At 43.0% G+C, this 11979-nt stretch overlaps 1 protein-coding gene across 7 annotated transcripts in view; it reads right to left on the bottom strand.

Annotated features, from left to right (window-relative positions):
* TANC2 (tetratricopeptide repeat, ankyrin repeat and coiled-coil containing 2) overlaps nt 1–11979 on the bottom strand; it is a 774525-nt gene that overhangs the window by 632681 nt on the left and 129865 nt on the right. The gene's annotated exons all lie outside the window — the stretch shown is intronic.

Genomic DNA, 11979 nt, shown 5'->3' with positions numbered 1-11979 from the left:
CGGGCGCCGCCGTGGGGGGGGGGGGGGGGGGGGGGGGGGGCCCACCGGGGCTCCCACCTGCCCCCCCTGCCCATCGCCTAAGTGGCAAGCACGGCCAGTCAGGGGGTGCACATGCACCCCCATGTACCCCCTATGTCACCACTGATGCATATGGTATTTGAAAAAAAATACAGTACAATATCACCTCAGTATAAATCTGTCTGAGACCAAGAGAAAAACAATTATTAAAAGAGGGTGTTTGCTCTAATAGGTTTAAATCAACTCACTGCATCATCAAAATTTTTTTCTTGATGTTGAGGTCCACTATAAACAGCCATTTCTTATGATGAGGCTATACTTCATTTCAAATAATTCCCAGTATAACTGGATTTCTTCAATAGTCACTCCTCTCTTTTTTGTCTAACAATTTAGTTAAATTATTATCCAGCTATGTTTCTATAGGTTGGAAAGACCATGACTCTCAGCCAAATCCATCTCCATTTTACGTTACTACTGAGGCCAAACTTCATAGGGACTGTCATCACCTATGGCACTGCTCAGAAAATACGTCAGCCTTGTTGCCAATGACCCACAGACTACTTATGTCTCTCACTTCTGAGTCAGTTAACTAACACATTTCTATAGGTTTACAGAGTTGCCACTGTAAAAGGAAAAGGGGGGGACCCCCCTCCTCAAAGAAACAGAAATGTTAAGATGCCTAAGGTCAACAATCCAGGGAAGGTGTTTTCCATATATTTTCCTCTACACATCTTCCAATGCATTCCAGACTTCAGAAATACAATGGTTTACAGTGTTGCGCTAGAACATCCTTTTATCAAAAGAGACAATTCCATTTAAAAAAGAAATATATTAAAAGAACACTAAACAGTCAAAGGTCAGGAAATAACAAAGTTAAGGATGCATTTGCAAGCATAACTTAGATTCCTTCTGTGAGCAGACATTATTATGAAGTCCTTAGTTACATGATCACATCCAGGAACAAAACTTTAAACAACTTTTTTCTATAATCTTTTAAGATGCTTTTACTAGGGTGAATGAAACAAGGTTGCATATAAGAGACTTAAATGAACTTTTTTTCAAGCCCACAGAGCAGTACTCAGTATTCAAAACACTGAAGATGTACCTCTAAAGTTATTGAAAGACACTGTAATAAGCTATATTCAATTACTGAGAAACAATGTAATTAAAACCAGCAGCATAATGCATATACACAATGGCAAAGTAAGCTTGTATTGGTGACCCTAATATAGCATTTTCTAACTTTTCAGCACCTTCCATATAACCTTATGTTCCTCTGAACCAATTCTGTTCCTTGTAAACAGAGAAATTTGCTGCATTTTTTAGAGTAATTTAAACTTCACAGTGCATTCTTTCTGAGGTCCAGTATAACACCATTAAAACTGAAAGAACTAACATTTAGGCTTTTTTTTAATCTTTTGTTCTAAATAAATAATATTCCATTTCATAGTAAACTTCAGTAAACAAATCAGTCATTCTTCAGAGCATCCTATTTGGCGAACAAATAGATAATTTTTAACTCGTCAGCCTGGCCACAAATCCAGTACCCTTAAATCTGAGTTCTACATAGCTAGTTTCCACAGATGGTTTCCATGCCCTAATTTACTCTACAATAAACAATGTCCTGGATCACCCCGATCTTCCTCTGATTTCAATACTACATCAATAGAACTGTTTATTTTTATAAATAGTACTCTACATTAAAAGATACACACAACAGTCTATGAAACATCACATCTGGTAAAAAGGAATTTACAAGCCAAAATCATAAAAAAAAGTCAATAAAAATCAAGGTGATATTACTTTATGGGACTAATACCCCAAACAAATTCATTTAAATGAAAAGAAGTATTAGTCCAAGATTTTGGTTTATAAACAATATAAAGTAGAGGTGCACCAATCTATCAGTCCATATTGTATCAACACCGATAAAAGGGGAATTGACATTATTGGCAATTAGCCTTTTTTGGCTGATGTGGCCGATAATGTTGCTGATAAATGCCATGTGCATGAGCACAGCCGTAGTATGTACATGGCCAGGAATGCAGCCCAGCAGCTTGGAGAGTAGTGTCTGGCCAGTAAGTCGGTTGGGGGGAAGGGGCATGGGGGGGGCCGATAGAGGCCCCCATGGTAAGCGAGTGGGGCTGAGGCAGGGGCAAGCACTGCTCAACTCGGGTGGGAGCAGCTCCCTCCGCTGCGTGCACCCCCAGGGAGGTATGGGGGCATGTATGCCCCAGATTTGGGTGTGAGACAAGAGCAGGCTGCCCGCTGTGGGCTGGGGCCGAGGGCTGGGCCAGCCTCTTCCTGTCAGGTGGGGCTGGGCCAGGGCTGCACTCAGGGCGAGCAGGGGCAGGCAGCGGAGCAGGGAAGGGAGTCAGTCTATGGGGGATGTTCCACCAAATTTTGGGATGGCTATAGCTGGCCCCATAGCCCCCCCTCCCAGCGCCACCGCCGCCCACCCCACCCAAGCACAGCCCCAACCTACCCCCCCCGCTGGAAAGAGGCTGGCGCAGCCCCCAGCTCCAAAGCCCACTGCTGCCCTGCACAAAAAACTAGGGGGCACATGCCCCCCATACCCATCCTAGGGTGCACACAGTGGCAGGAGCTGCCCCTCCTCCGCCCTCCCACATGAGCTGCCTGTGGCTCTGTCCCATGCCCCGCCCTACCCCAGATGTGCAGCACCTGCCCCTGCCCCAACACCTGCCTCATCACGGGGGCCTTGATCTGCCCCCCCACACCCCTTTCCTTCACCATGCCCCTTATGCCCAACGGATTTACCAGCCGGACGCTGCTCTCCAAGCTGCCAGGTTGCATATCGGAGATTGGATTGATATCAGCCAATATACCTCGTTAATCGGCCATCAGTATCGGCCCAAAAATCTTTATCGGTGCATACCTATTATAAAGCTTTATCATTATGCATACAGTAAACATAGAGGTCACTAACAGTAACATTTCCTGGCCCATTAATCCAAATCTATTTATCTGAGTTTTCTGCCAGCAAACTACAGGTTGTACATTTTCTGAAACCACTGACTGCACATTTGCACTATGAATGAAGGCTATGTTGCATCTCAAATTAGTATTGTTCTTCAACTCCATTTGGCAAAAGCTCTTGTGCTATACCCATCTGCTCTGCTGAAGAGAGATATGGAAAAGAAAGATGGGAAACAGGAAACATTAGCATTCTACTATCAAGACTAGCAGCACCAGATTTTCCTGCGACAGGATTATTTATCAATCTTGACAAATACTATTTCTCCTTAATCTTTATTAATACCAAAAGAACATTAATTATTTTAATTCCTTTCATCTATGAAAGAATTTGCTTGAATACATGAATTACTCAAATTATTTTATGGCTCTAAAAATACATAATTTCTTTAAGGTGCATTCAGACAGCCTGTGCCCTCAAACAGAAGGCTCACTTGGTATACTGCTATCAGTGAGAGTCACATAGTCAGCCTACTCTACTGGCACCTTTCTGGAACATTGATACAGACCTGGACTGAAATTTTATTACCGTTTCTGAGCCCAACTAACAGTTCTCCACCTGCATAGTTGGGGGTTTTAAGCACTTTACACACCATTTGTAATTCTATAACTATGCTATGTGGATACGTAAGCTTACGCATGTATACTTAGCATGTTCAGTAGTCTACACGCAGGCCAGACAGTTACACGGCTACATACACATACCCAATACCTGCATAAGTGCCGCAAAATTGACTAACAGGAGCTCAACTCCTGAAAAGGATAACTCTTACATGCTTCAGCCCCAAGTGCTGAGCAGTTAAGGCACTCAAATTAAGGCACCTATACATGTGATGGAGCTCTGCTCCTGTGTGCGCTAATTAGCAAATGTTGGAGCAGACTCAATTAATCAAGTCTGTTGGAACATGCTAATTAGGTCACTCCAGCAGCCTCTGCGTCACATGTATTTAGCACTCCCATGTTTCAAAATGGCAGCAGGGGCACTAACTAAAGCTTATTAAATGAGCTTTAGTTAAAGCACCTCACCACTATTTCAAAGTGTGGAATGCAGAATACACATGACGCTGCAGGCACTTTAATTACGGTGGCTCTCAGAGCTGCTCTAATTAAAACAACACACCCCACTTCACCCCTACCCTGGAGGACATGTATAGATGCCCTTAGAAACCTGAGCTCTAGGCCCAACCCCGTACAGATAAGGTTTAAATCATGGATCTCTCTGACTTCTCACAGCATCGCTCTGCTACTACTACACCACAAGTCAGGCACTAAAGCAGGCCTGTATCCAACATTCCTTTTGAAGCTGGCTCCCTAGGCAACCAAGAGAAGGAAGTATATGGGCCCGGTTTCGCCCAATGGCGCATGGATCGGGAGCTGCATGCCATCAGGCCAGGCAGGAAGCCTCTCATGAAGACACGAAGTTGTGCACTATCAGGCCAGGCAGGCTCCTGCTGGAGTCTCATGTGGAAGCACGGAGCCCGCACAGCCTGAAGGCATGCAGCTCCCATTCCATATGCCAGCAGGCCATGCCAGCCTACTCCATGTCTCCACATGGGGCTTTTAGCACTCCAGTGGGAAGCTGCACATGGAGGCATGGAGACCGCCAGGCCTGATGGTGCACAGCTCCTGCCTGCAGTGCCATGAGCCCAACACGCTGACACAGAGCCAGCCCAGTCTGGTCTGAAGGCACGTGCCAGTGGGCCAGGCTGACTCCATGCCAGCATGTGCAGACCCTGGGACTCAGCCAAAGGCATGTGCCACTGGGAGCTCTACTTGCTGTGGCCATGAGCACCCTGAGGGCCCACTGCCACTGAGCTGCCAGCAGCAGGGACTGTGTACCATGGGGGAGAGGGAGAAAATGTGTGGTGGGAGGGGCCATACCCACCCACAACCCCCCCCCACCCCACACACACACACACCTTCAAAGCACCACCCCCACAAGCCCCACATGGTCCCATCCCACACCCACACCCCCCAACACCCATCCACAGACCCCACACACACATCCATACCCCCTACACCTTCATAAATCCCCACCATGCACAAACCCCATACACGCACCCCCAACCATATGAAGTACCTGCATATATTTCTAAAGAAGGTTCAAATAGTGTTATATTTAGTTTAGGGCTGTCAATTAATCATGATTACTGCATTCATTTGTTATTGCATTAATTTTTTTTAAACACGTTAATTGCTGCTGGTGATGGGGGAAAAGCAGCCCCTCTCCCCTCGCTGCTGCGTGATTACTTGTGTGCTGCGGGAAAAGCAGCCCCTCCTCCCCACCTTGCTACTGCTCAGCCACCAACACACACAAACACACCAGCCAGCCAGGCAGGATCCTGGGTGCAGACCCAGCAGCTAGATGCAGGTATTGGGGGGGGGGGAAACAGGGGTTGGAGGGACAGATCTTGTGTATGCGTGTACACATCCAAAAATATTTATAATTAAATCATGATTCTATTATTGTTTAACTGCGTGATTAAAATTGTGATTAATCACAATTATTTTTTTAATCTCACGATAAATTATGATTAATTTTTTTAATCATTTGACAGCCCTAATTTAGTTTAATTTGTTTTTAAAACAAATAAAATAATTAATTTGGAATAATTTTGAATTTTTCTCTACATAATTTTGAATTTTTCTGAGCATAATTCCCTGGGGTGTACTATTACTGTTCTTCATCCAGTGACTTGTAAATGCAGTGGCTCAGCTTCAAAAGGAGAACAGGAGAAGGCACTGGAAAATGCCCAACCTGTACTAGGAAGTGATAAAAATGCAGATTCCACCCTGTTTTTAAGTGAGGGGGCCTGAAATTCAGGTCTTCTGCTACCCAAGGAAGTGCCCTAAATACTTGGCTATTGGGAGGACCATGCCCACCCTTCTCCTCCTCCATGTATAGCAGCTCTAGGCACCTGAAAATGGAGTTGATCAAAACCTGTGACTACTGGACTAGTGAAAAAGGGCTGTGTGCATACTACTTCCCTATATGTGTCCCCAAAGCTCAGGGGTTACGACATTTGCCTAGAAATCTACAGAGCTTAGGTTCTAAGCCCCATTCATCTAGAGGGGGTTTGAATCTGCATCTCTTTCATGTCCCAGCACAGCACTTAAACCACAGGTCAACCATCAGTCACTCTACTCTAGAGCACTCCCTTTGGGGAGAGCTTCTGCCCCAATGGGAGGAAGAGCCCTGGCTAGAACCCAAGGCAAGCAGCCACCCTACAAAGCCATACATACTATGGCTTGCTCTTTTCTTCATGGCCCTACAAGTCTTCTATAGACCTCCTTCTCATGGCTTCTCAGGGAGATAGCTGAAGAGCACTGGAGAACAGCCTGCATAACGCCCGACTGTAGTGGGGTGGTTAGAGAGTCCAGTACTGGAAAATGAGAAAGATCCAGGGTCTACCTCCCTCTGGATGAAGAGGGGCTTAGAACCCAGGTCCTTTGGTTTCCCAGTTGAGTGGCCTAGCCACTCAGCTATTTAGGAAGAAAAGATGGGAGTACCCTCTCTCATTTTGTTATCCTTTCTGGGAAGAAACTTTTTGTTCACACACGCATGTCTATGCATTTAGAAACTAACTATCCCTGTTCCTCTCCCCCTCTCTACTTGAGAGCAAGCCATTCACAGCAGGACTGCCCTACCTCTTGAGAAGGAGGCAAGGGTGATCAATGTTCCAATTAAAATGTTGGGAATTAACTTAAAAGGGTTGAATTAGGAGTATCCTAACTGATACTGTGATGCACAAGTGTATGGGAATGGAACAATATAACTATTGCTCCAAAAAATCTATGTGGACCATATCTAAATGATACAGTAACTGAACAAGAAGGAAGACAGACGGACCCAATTAGGTGTGTAGCTCCTGGATATAGAAGTAGGCCAGTAAAGTCCCACAGTAACAATTGTGGTTTGGCTAGGAATACGTTTTGGAAATAGCCTATGATTTGCAAGCAATGGGAAGCAGAAGGGAAGCATGCAGTTTGCATCTAGCCACACTGTGACAGAGTAATACAGGAAGGCTGAGTTCAGACCCAAAATTATGAATATGATCTATAAATCAGTTTGTATAAATAATACCCAGCTGTAGCTAAAGGTGAAGAGTGAGTATCTACTATACATACCAGCTAAGGAACAGAGGGCTCTGGTGGGGTTAGTAATGGTCAGCAGCTCAAACTCAGACTAAGTTGGTACTGGCCAGACTATTTTCTTAGTTTTGCCAAAGAAAATTATGTTAATAAATATATTTTGACAGATAATGAACACTAGAAACCTTGAGATCAAGACAAAGCTTGGGTTCTTCTGAGATTATAAGTAGAAGAGGTAAAGGTTCAGAAAGCAAATAATGCACCACTTAGGTGCAAATCTGTACGTCAAGGTATGTAGCTAAGAGGCCAAGAGAGACCTCAAAAGCTAAAGCATGTTTGTAAAGATTAAAAAAACAGTACCACAGCAGAGGTGGCAGTAGAAAGAAGATCTAAATGTGAATAAATAAAAATATGCACCACATCGAAAGTAAATTAATGCAAAGAAATCAGCAGAAGTATTTCAGCACTAGTATATGGAAAATCACTACTTTCTATACCTAGGATTTTTGATATTTGTAATATATTTCGTTCTACAGAAACAACCACCATGGCAAGCTCAGTAAGTTTAAATGAAATTTCTCTTGACATTTCCTTAGTAGGATACTTTTGAATACCCCAAAACACTAGTTTCTAAGTTCAAATCAAGCATAATATCATTCAAAATCAAAAGAAAAGAAACATATCAGAGTACACCTATCCAACAGAAATATTTGTATGTGCAATTTATTTACTGAGAAATGTTCAAATACAGCATCCTTAACCTCAGTGAATTGTATTTCTAGCTTATTTCCAGGTTGATTTCAAATGAGACAGAATAAGGTCAAGTGAGATGGGCTAGGTCAGAGTAGATAAATAGCTAAATTGTATTAAAAACCTAATATAGGACCCTCAAGGCTACCAATCTTAAGTACTTAACCACAAAGCTTGGCGACCAATTACTAACTTACACAGAAAAAGCTCAAAAAATAAAAAGCACCTATTAGAGAAATTCACTAAAATTTCACATTTTATGTCACCTGATAATAGCTGAGTGTTTGCCAATCTTAACAGAAAAGAAAGAATAACAGTGTAATGGAATTAGGTGTAATAGACCTTTTCATTAAATTTAAATACATAAAACCAAACCAAACCAAAAGTCCTACACTTCAAAATAAAACTATTCCTGGGTCTGCCAGTGCATTTTGTGCTTTCTATCCAATTAGATGGTTAGGTCCTTAGCAAATTCCATGTGTTCCTTTACATTTTGTACAGTGGTAAGCAAGCTGTTGGTACCTGTTAAAAATAGTAAATTCATTTTTATCAGCTCAGGTGAAGAATGAACTGCAAATCAAGTGGTCTTTTTTCAAGTCCCACAATCAGGTAATTATCTTCCCTCCCTGCTCCCTTCCTCTCCAAGCACAGCAGCATTACATTTAGAACTCACCACTCCACTGTCATTCTAGAGAATTTTCCATTCTACCCTTTTTTCTTTAGGCTGAAAGCACTTTGGAGTAGGGATTCTCACTTATTCTGTATTTGTACAGCACTCAGCACACTGGGACATAATCCTTAGTTGGCCCAAAGATATCACTGTAATAACAAATAAGTAAAGACAATTTGTTAGGGGTGCACCAAAAGAAATGTTTTGGGCCGATACTGATGGCCAATTTTTAACAAGCCATATCAGCCAATATTGGTCCGATTGCCAATATGCAGCAGGGCAGCTTAGAGAGCAGCATCCACCTAGTATGTCTGTTGTAGGGGAAGGGGTGAGGGAAAGGCAGTGGGGGGGTGGGGGGGCAGATCAAGGCCTTCGCAGTGAGGGAGGGAGGGAGGGAGTGGGGCAGGCTGCAAGCTGGGACAGTGGGATGGAGCCGTGAGCAGCTCATCCAGGGGTGGCTCCCATCACTACGCGCATCCCAGAAGGGCATGGGGGGCATGTGCCCCTGGATCTGCACGTGGGGTGAGGGCAGGCTGTCGCTACAGGCTGGCACTGGTGCTGAGCTCTTCGTGGCAGGGGGCTGGGCCAGGCTGTGCTAAGGGTGGGAGGTGGCAGTGCTGGAAGGGAGGCTATGGCAAACTTTGGAGTGGCTGCAAAACCCCCCTCTCAGTCCTCCACCCAGAGCCGCCACCACCTGCCCCGAGTGCAGCCTGGCTCAGCCCCCTGCCAGGAAGAGCTCAGCACCAGTCCCAACCTATAGCAGCAGCCTGCCCTCACCCCACATGCAGATCCAGGGGGCACATGCCCCCGCCCATACCCTCCTGGGGTGTGCGTAGTGGTGGGAGCTGCCCCCCTAGATGAGCCACAGCTCTGTCCCGCACCCTGTCCTGGATGTACAGCGCCAGCCCCACTCCCTCCCTCACCACTGAGGGCTTGATCTGCCCCACGCCATGTTCCTTCCCTCACAACAGGCTTACCAGCCAGATGGTGCTCCCTTCGCTGCCGGGCTGCACTCCTGGCCACCTGCATGCTGCGCTGTGGCTGCACGCATGCATGGGGCATTTATCAGGGACATTATTGACCGCATCAGCCAAAAAAGCTGATTGCTGATGCTGTCAATTTTCCTTCTACCCATGCTGATTCGATATGGTACAGATGTATCAGTGCACCTCTACAATACCTGTTTCAGAGAAGTAGTCTGAGAGATCTACCTTTAAAGATGGCGATGCTTTGAGTACAAAGGCATTGCATAAGAAGCATCAATTATTTTTAAATATGCTCTTAAATCTATATTACTAATCTAACACTAGAGACAAGATTAATCAAGGAATTATGGCTGTCACCTTCAGTTAACATCAGACAGGTTGGAAATTTCCATTTCTCTAAAATGCATGTTTTTGCAGGTGACGTATAGATTAAATAACTGAAGGGATGTCTATAAAAGAAACAGGATGCTTAACTGAAATAAGAGGATCTGACACTGATAAAAATAAATGTCAAAATTATATATTTCAAAGCTATAAGCAGTATTATATTTTAAAGTAATGAAATATATTACTGATTATACCAAGAACATGCTAACAATAAGGAAAATAGAATCATTGCTAAATGTAAAGAGTTTTCAGCGTTTTGCAACTTTATCTTCATACTGCAACATTAAGGAAGAAAAACAATTTGCATGCGTCTTTATTGGATGTTTAACAGTTGTTTGACTAAATGGAAAAATTGAAATGGCATGAGGTTGTGCAGTCTTGCCGCTACAGGTTAAATTGATTTCTCAAATTTGACTACAAAATGACAATGAAAATGGAAAATGTAAGATGACAAGCATTTTGACATACAATTCATTTGGACACAAACTGACCTCTGGGTTTGATGTCATATGACATAACACTCTGGTCAGATTTTACAAGATTGTCCATGGCAAACAAAAGGAGACAGACAGAAACAGAGAGAAAGCCCTTTTAGATTTAGCTAGACTCTGTGTGAGCGCAAAAAACAAAAACAAAAAAAAAAAAATCACTAAGATGGAATTCCACTGCTGCATCTCCTCTGCTAATAATAAATATATATTAAATCATTTATAATGTAAATGCAGAAGCACTCAGATTCTGAAAGTTTAATTTTACAGAGTCTATTGGAGGGAAGGGGAATCTCCCGAATACAAATATTTTATTAAAAACAGCAATAACAAAAACTTTTCATACTTCCATGAACATTTGTTTCGAGCAACAAGGTCCACAATTTGATCATAATGTTCCTCTAACCTTCTGCTTAGAGGCCAGAATCAGGCCTGCAAACCTTTAATAAAAGGGAAGTACCCCAATCTCCAAAATCCCTTCTAGGTGAAACCACTTCCACAATAAGGACAATTTCTTCCTGCTTCCCTAAGTAGCAGTTTATGTTAACTGTATTTCCATGAAGCAGGACACAATTTTTATTACTCCAGAATACCGAGATAAGATTATCTAATGAAATAAACCCAAAACAACTCCCATCTCAGTTTTGGATGATCTTTTATCTCTGGGATAGGCCAGATATGTGAGCCTTCTTGCTTGAAGAGAAAGTCTTAGGAAAGCTTTCCTATTCGTTGTGATGAGATTCTTAAATTTGTTACAAAGGGATTTTCACATTACTGCTCCTCCAGCAAAGAAAGAATATTTATTTTTAATTGTAGGCAGCCAAAATTAGATAAATTATATATCTTCTGTCTTCCTTTGGAGATTACAGTATGTAAAAAACACTTTGCTGAGAAACTGCATTAATTAATTATTGTATGATATATATGAAGAATCTGGATAAACAGAAAAAATACTGGGATCAGAAAACAGAACTTACTCCCAGGTAAGTGCCCTAACTTTTAGACTCCCAATATAAGCTGCCCCATGCTTGCTCTCCCTTTGTCCCATTATTATATTCTTGACTACACAGCAGCTCAGCTTCAGCAGAACAGATGGAGGGGTTTGTACCCAGCCTATTTTTAGATCATGGTGGTCAGGTCTTTCCTTAAAGGCAAGATGTGCATTTGAATCCCACTGAGGCTAAAAAGGGTCTAAAATCTGGACCACCCATTTTGGGTTAGTGCTATAACTTCTACACTTAGAAAAAGGTAGGCAACCCCAACACAACTGCCACCTCCTCCCATATTTTGAGTGAAAGTGACTATGAATATTATTTCACAATAAAGATAATGTGTTAGTCAGTGTGTGTTAAATATACTTAGAGCATTCCTAATATAGCAGTCCCTTAGAAGTTAGGCAGAGTGCCACCCATAAACAGAAACCTAAATTTATGGGCTAAGAAAACACTGCAATCCAAAATGTAGGTATCAAAGAATGCAGAAACATAATTTATCTGACCACATATTCTGTGTCACTTTTTGCAAATCAGGCACCTAAATTTCATCTTAATCCTAATTTAGGTGACTAATTTACCAATCTGCACCTGATACTAAG

The sequence above is a fragment of the Alligator sinensis genome, unplaced genomic scaffold (assembly GCF_000455745.1).
Source record: "Alligator sinensis unplaced genomic scaffold, ASM45574v1 scaffold444_1, whole genome shotgun sequence".
Taxonomy (NCBI): Eukaryota; Metazoa; Chordata; order Crocodylia; family Alligatoridae; genus Alligator; species Alligator sinensis.
The sequence above is the reverse complement of the archived record's forward strand: the minus strand, read 5'-3'. Positions and strand labels throughout refer to the sequence as shown.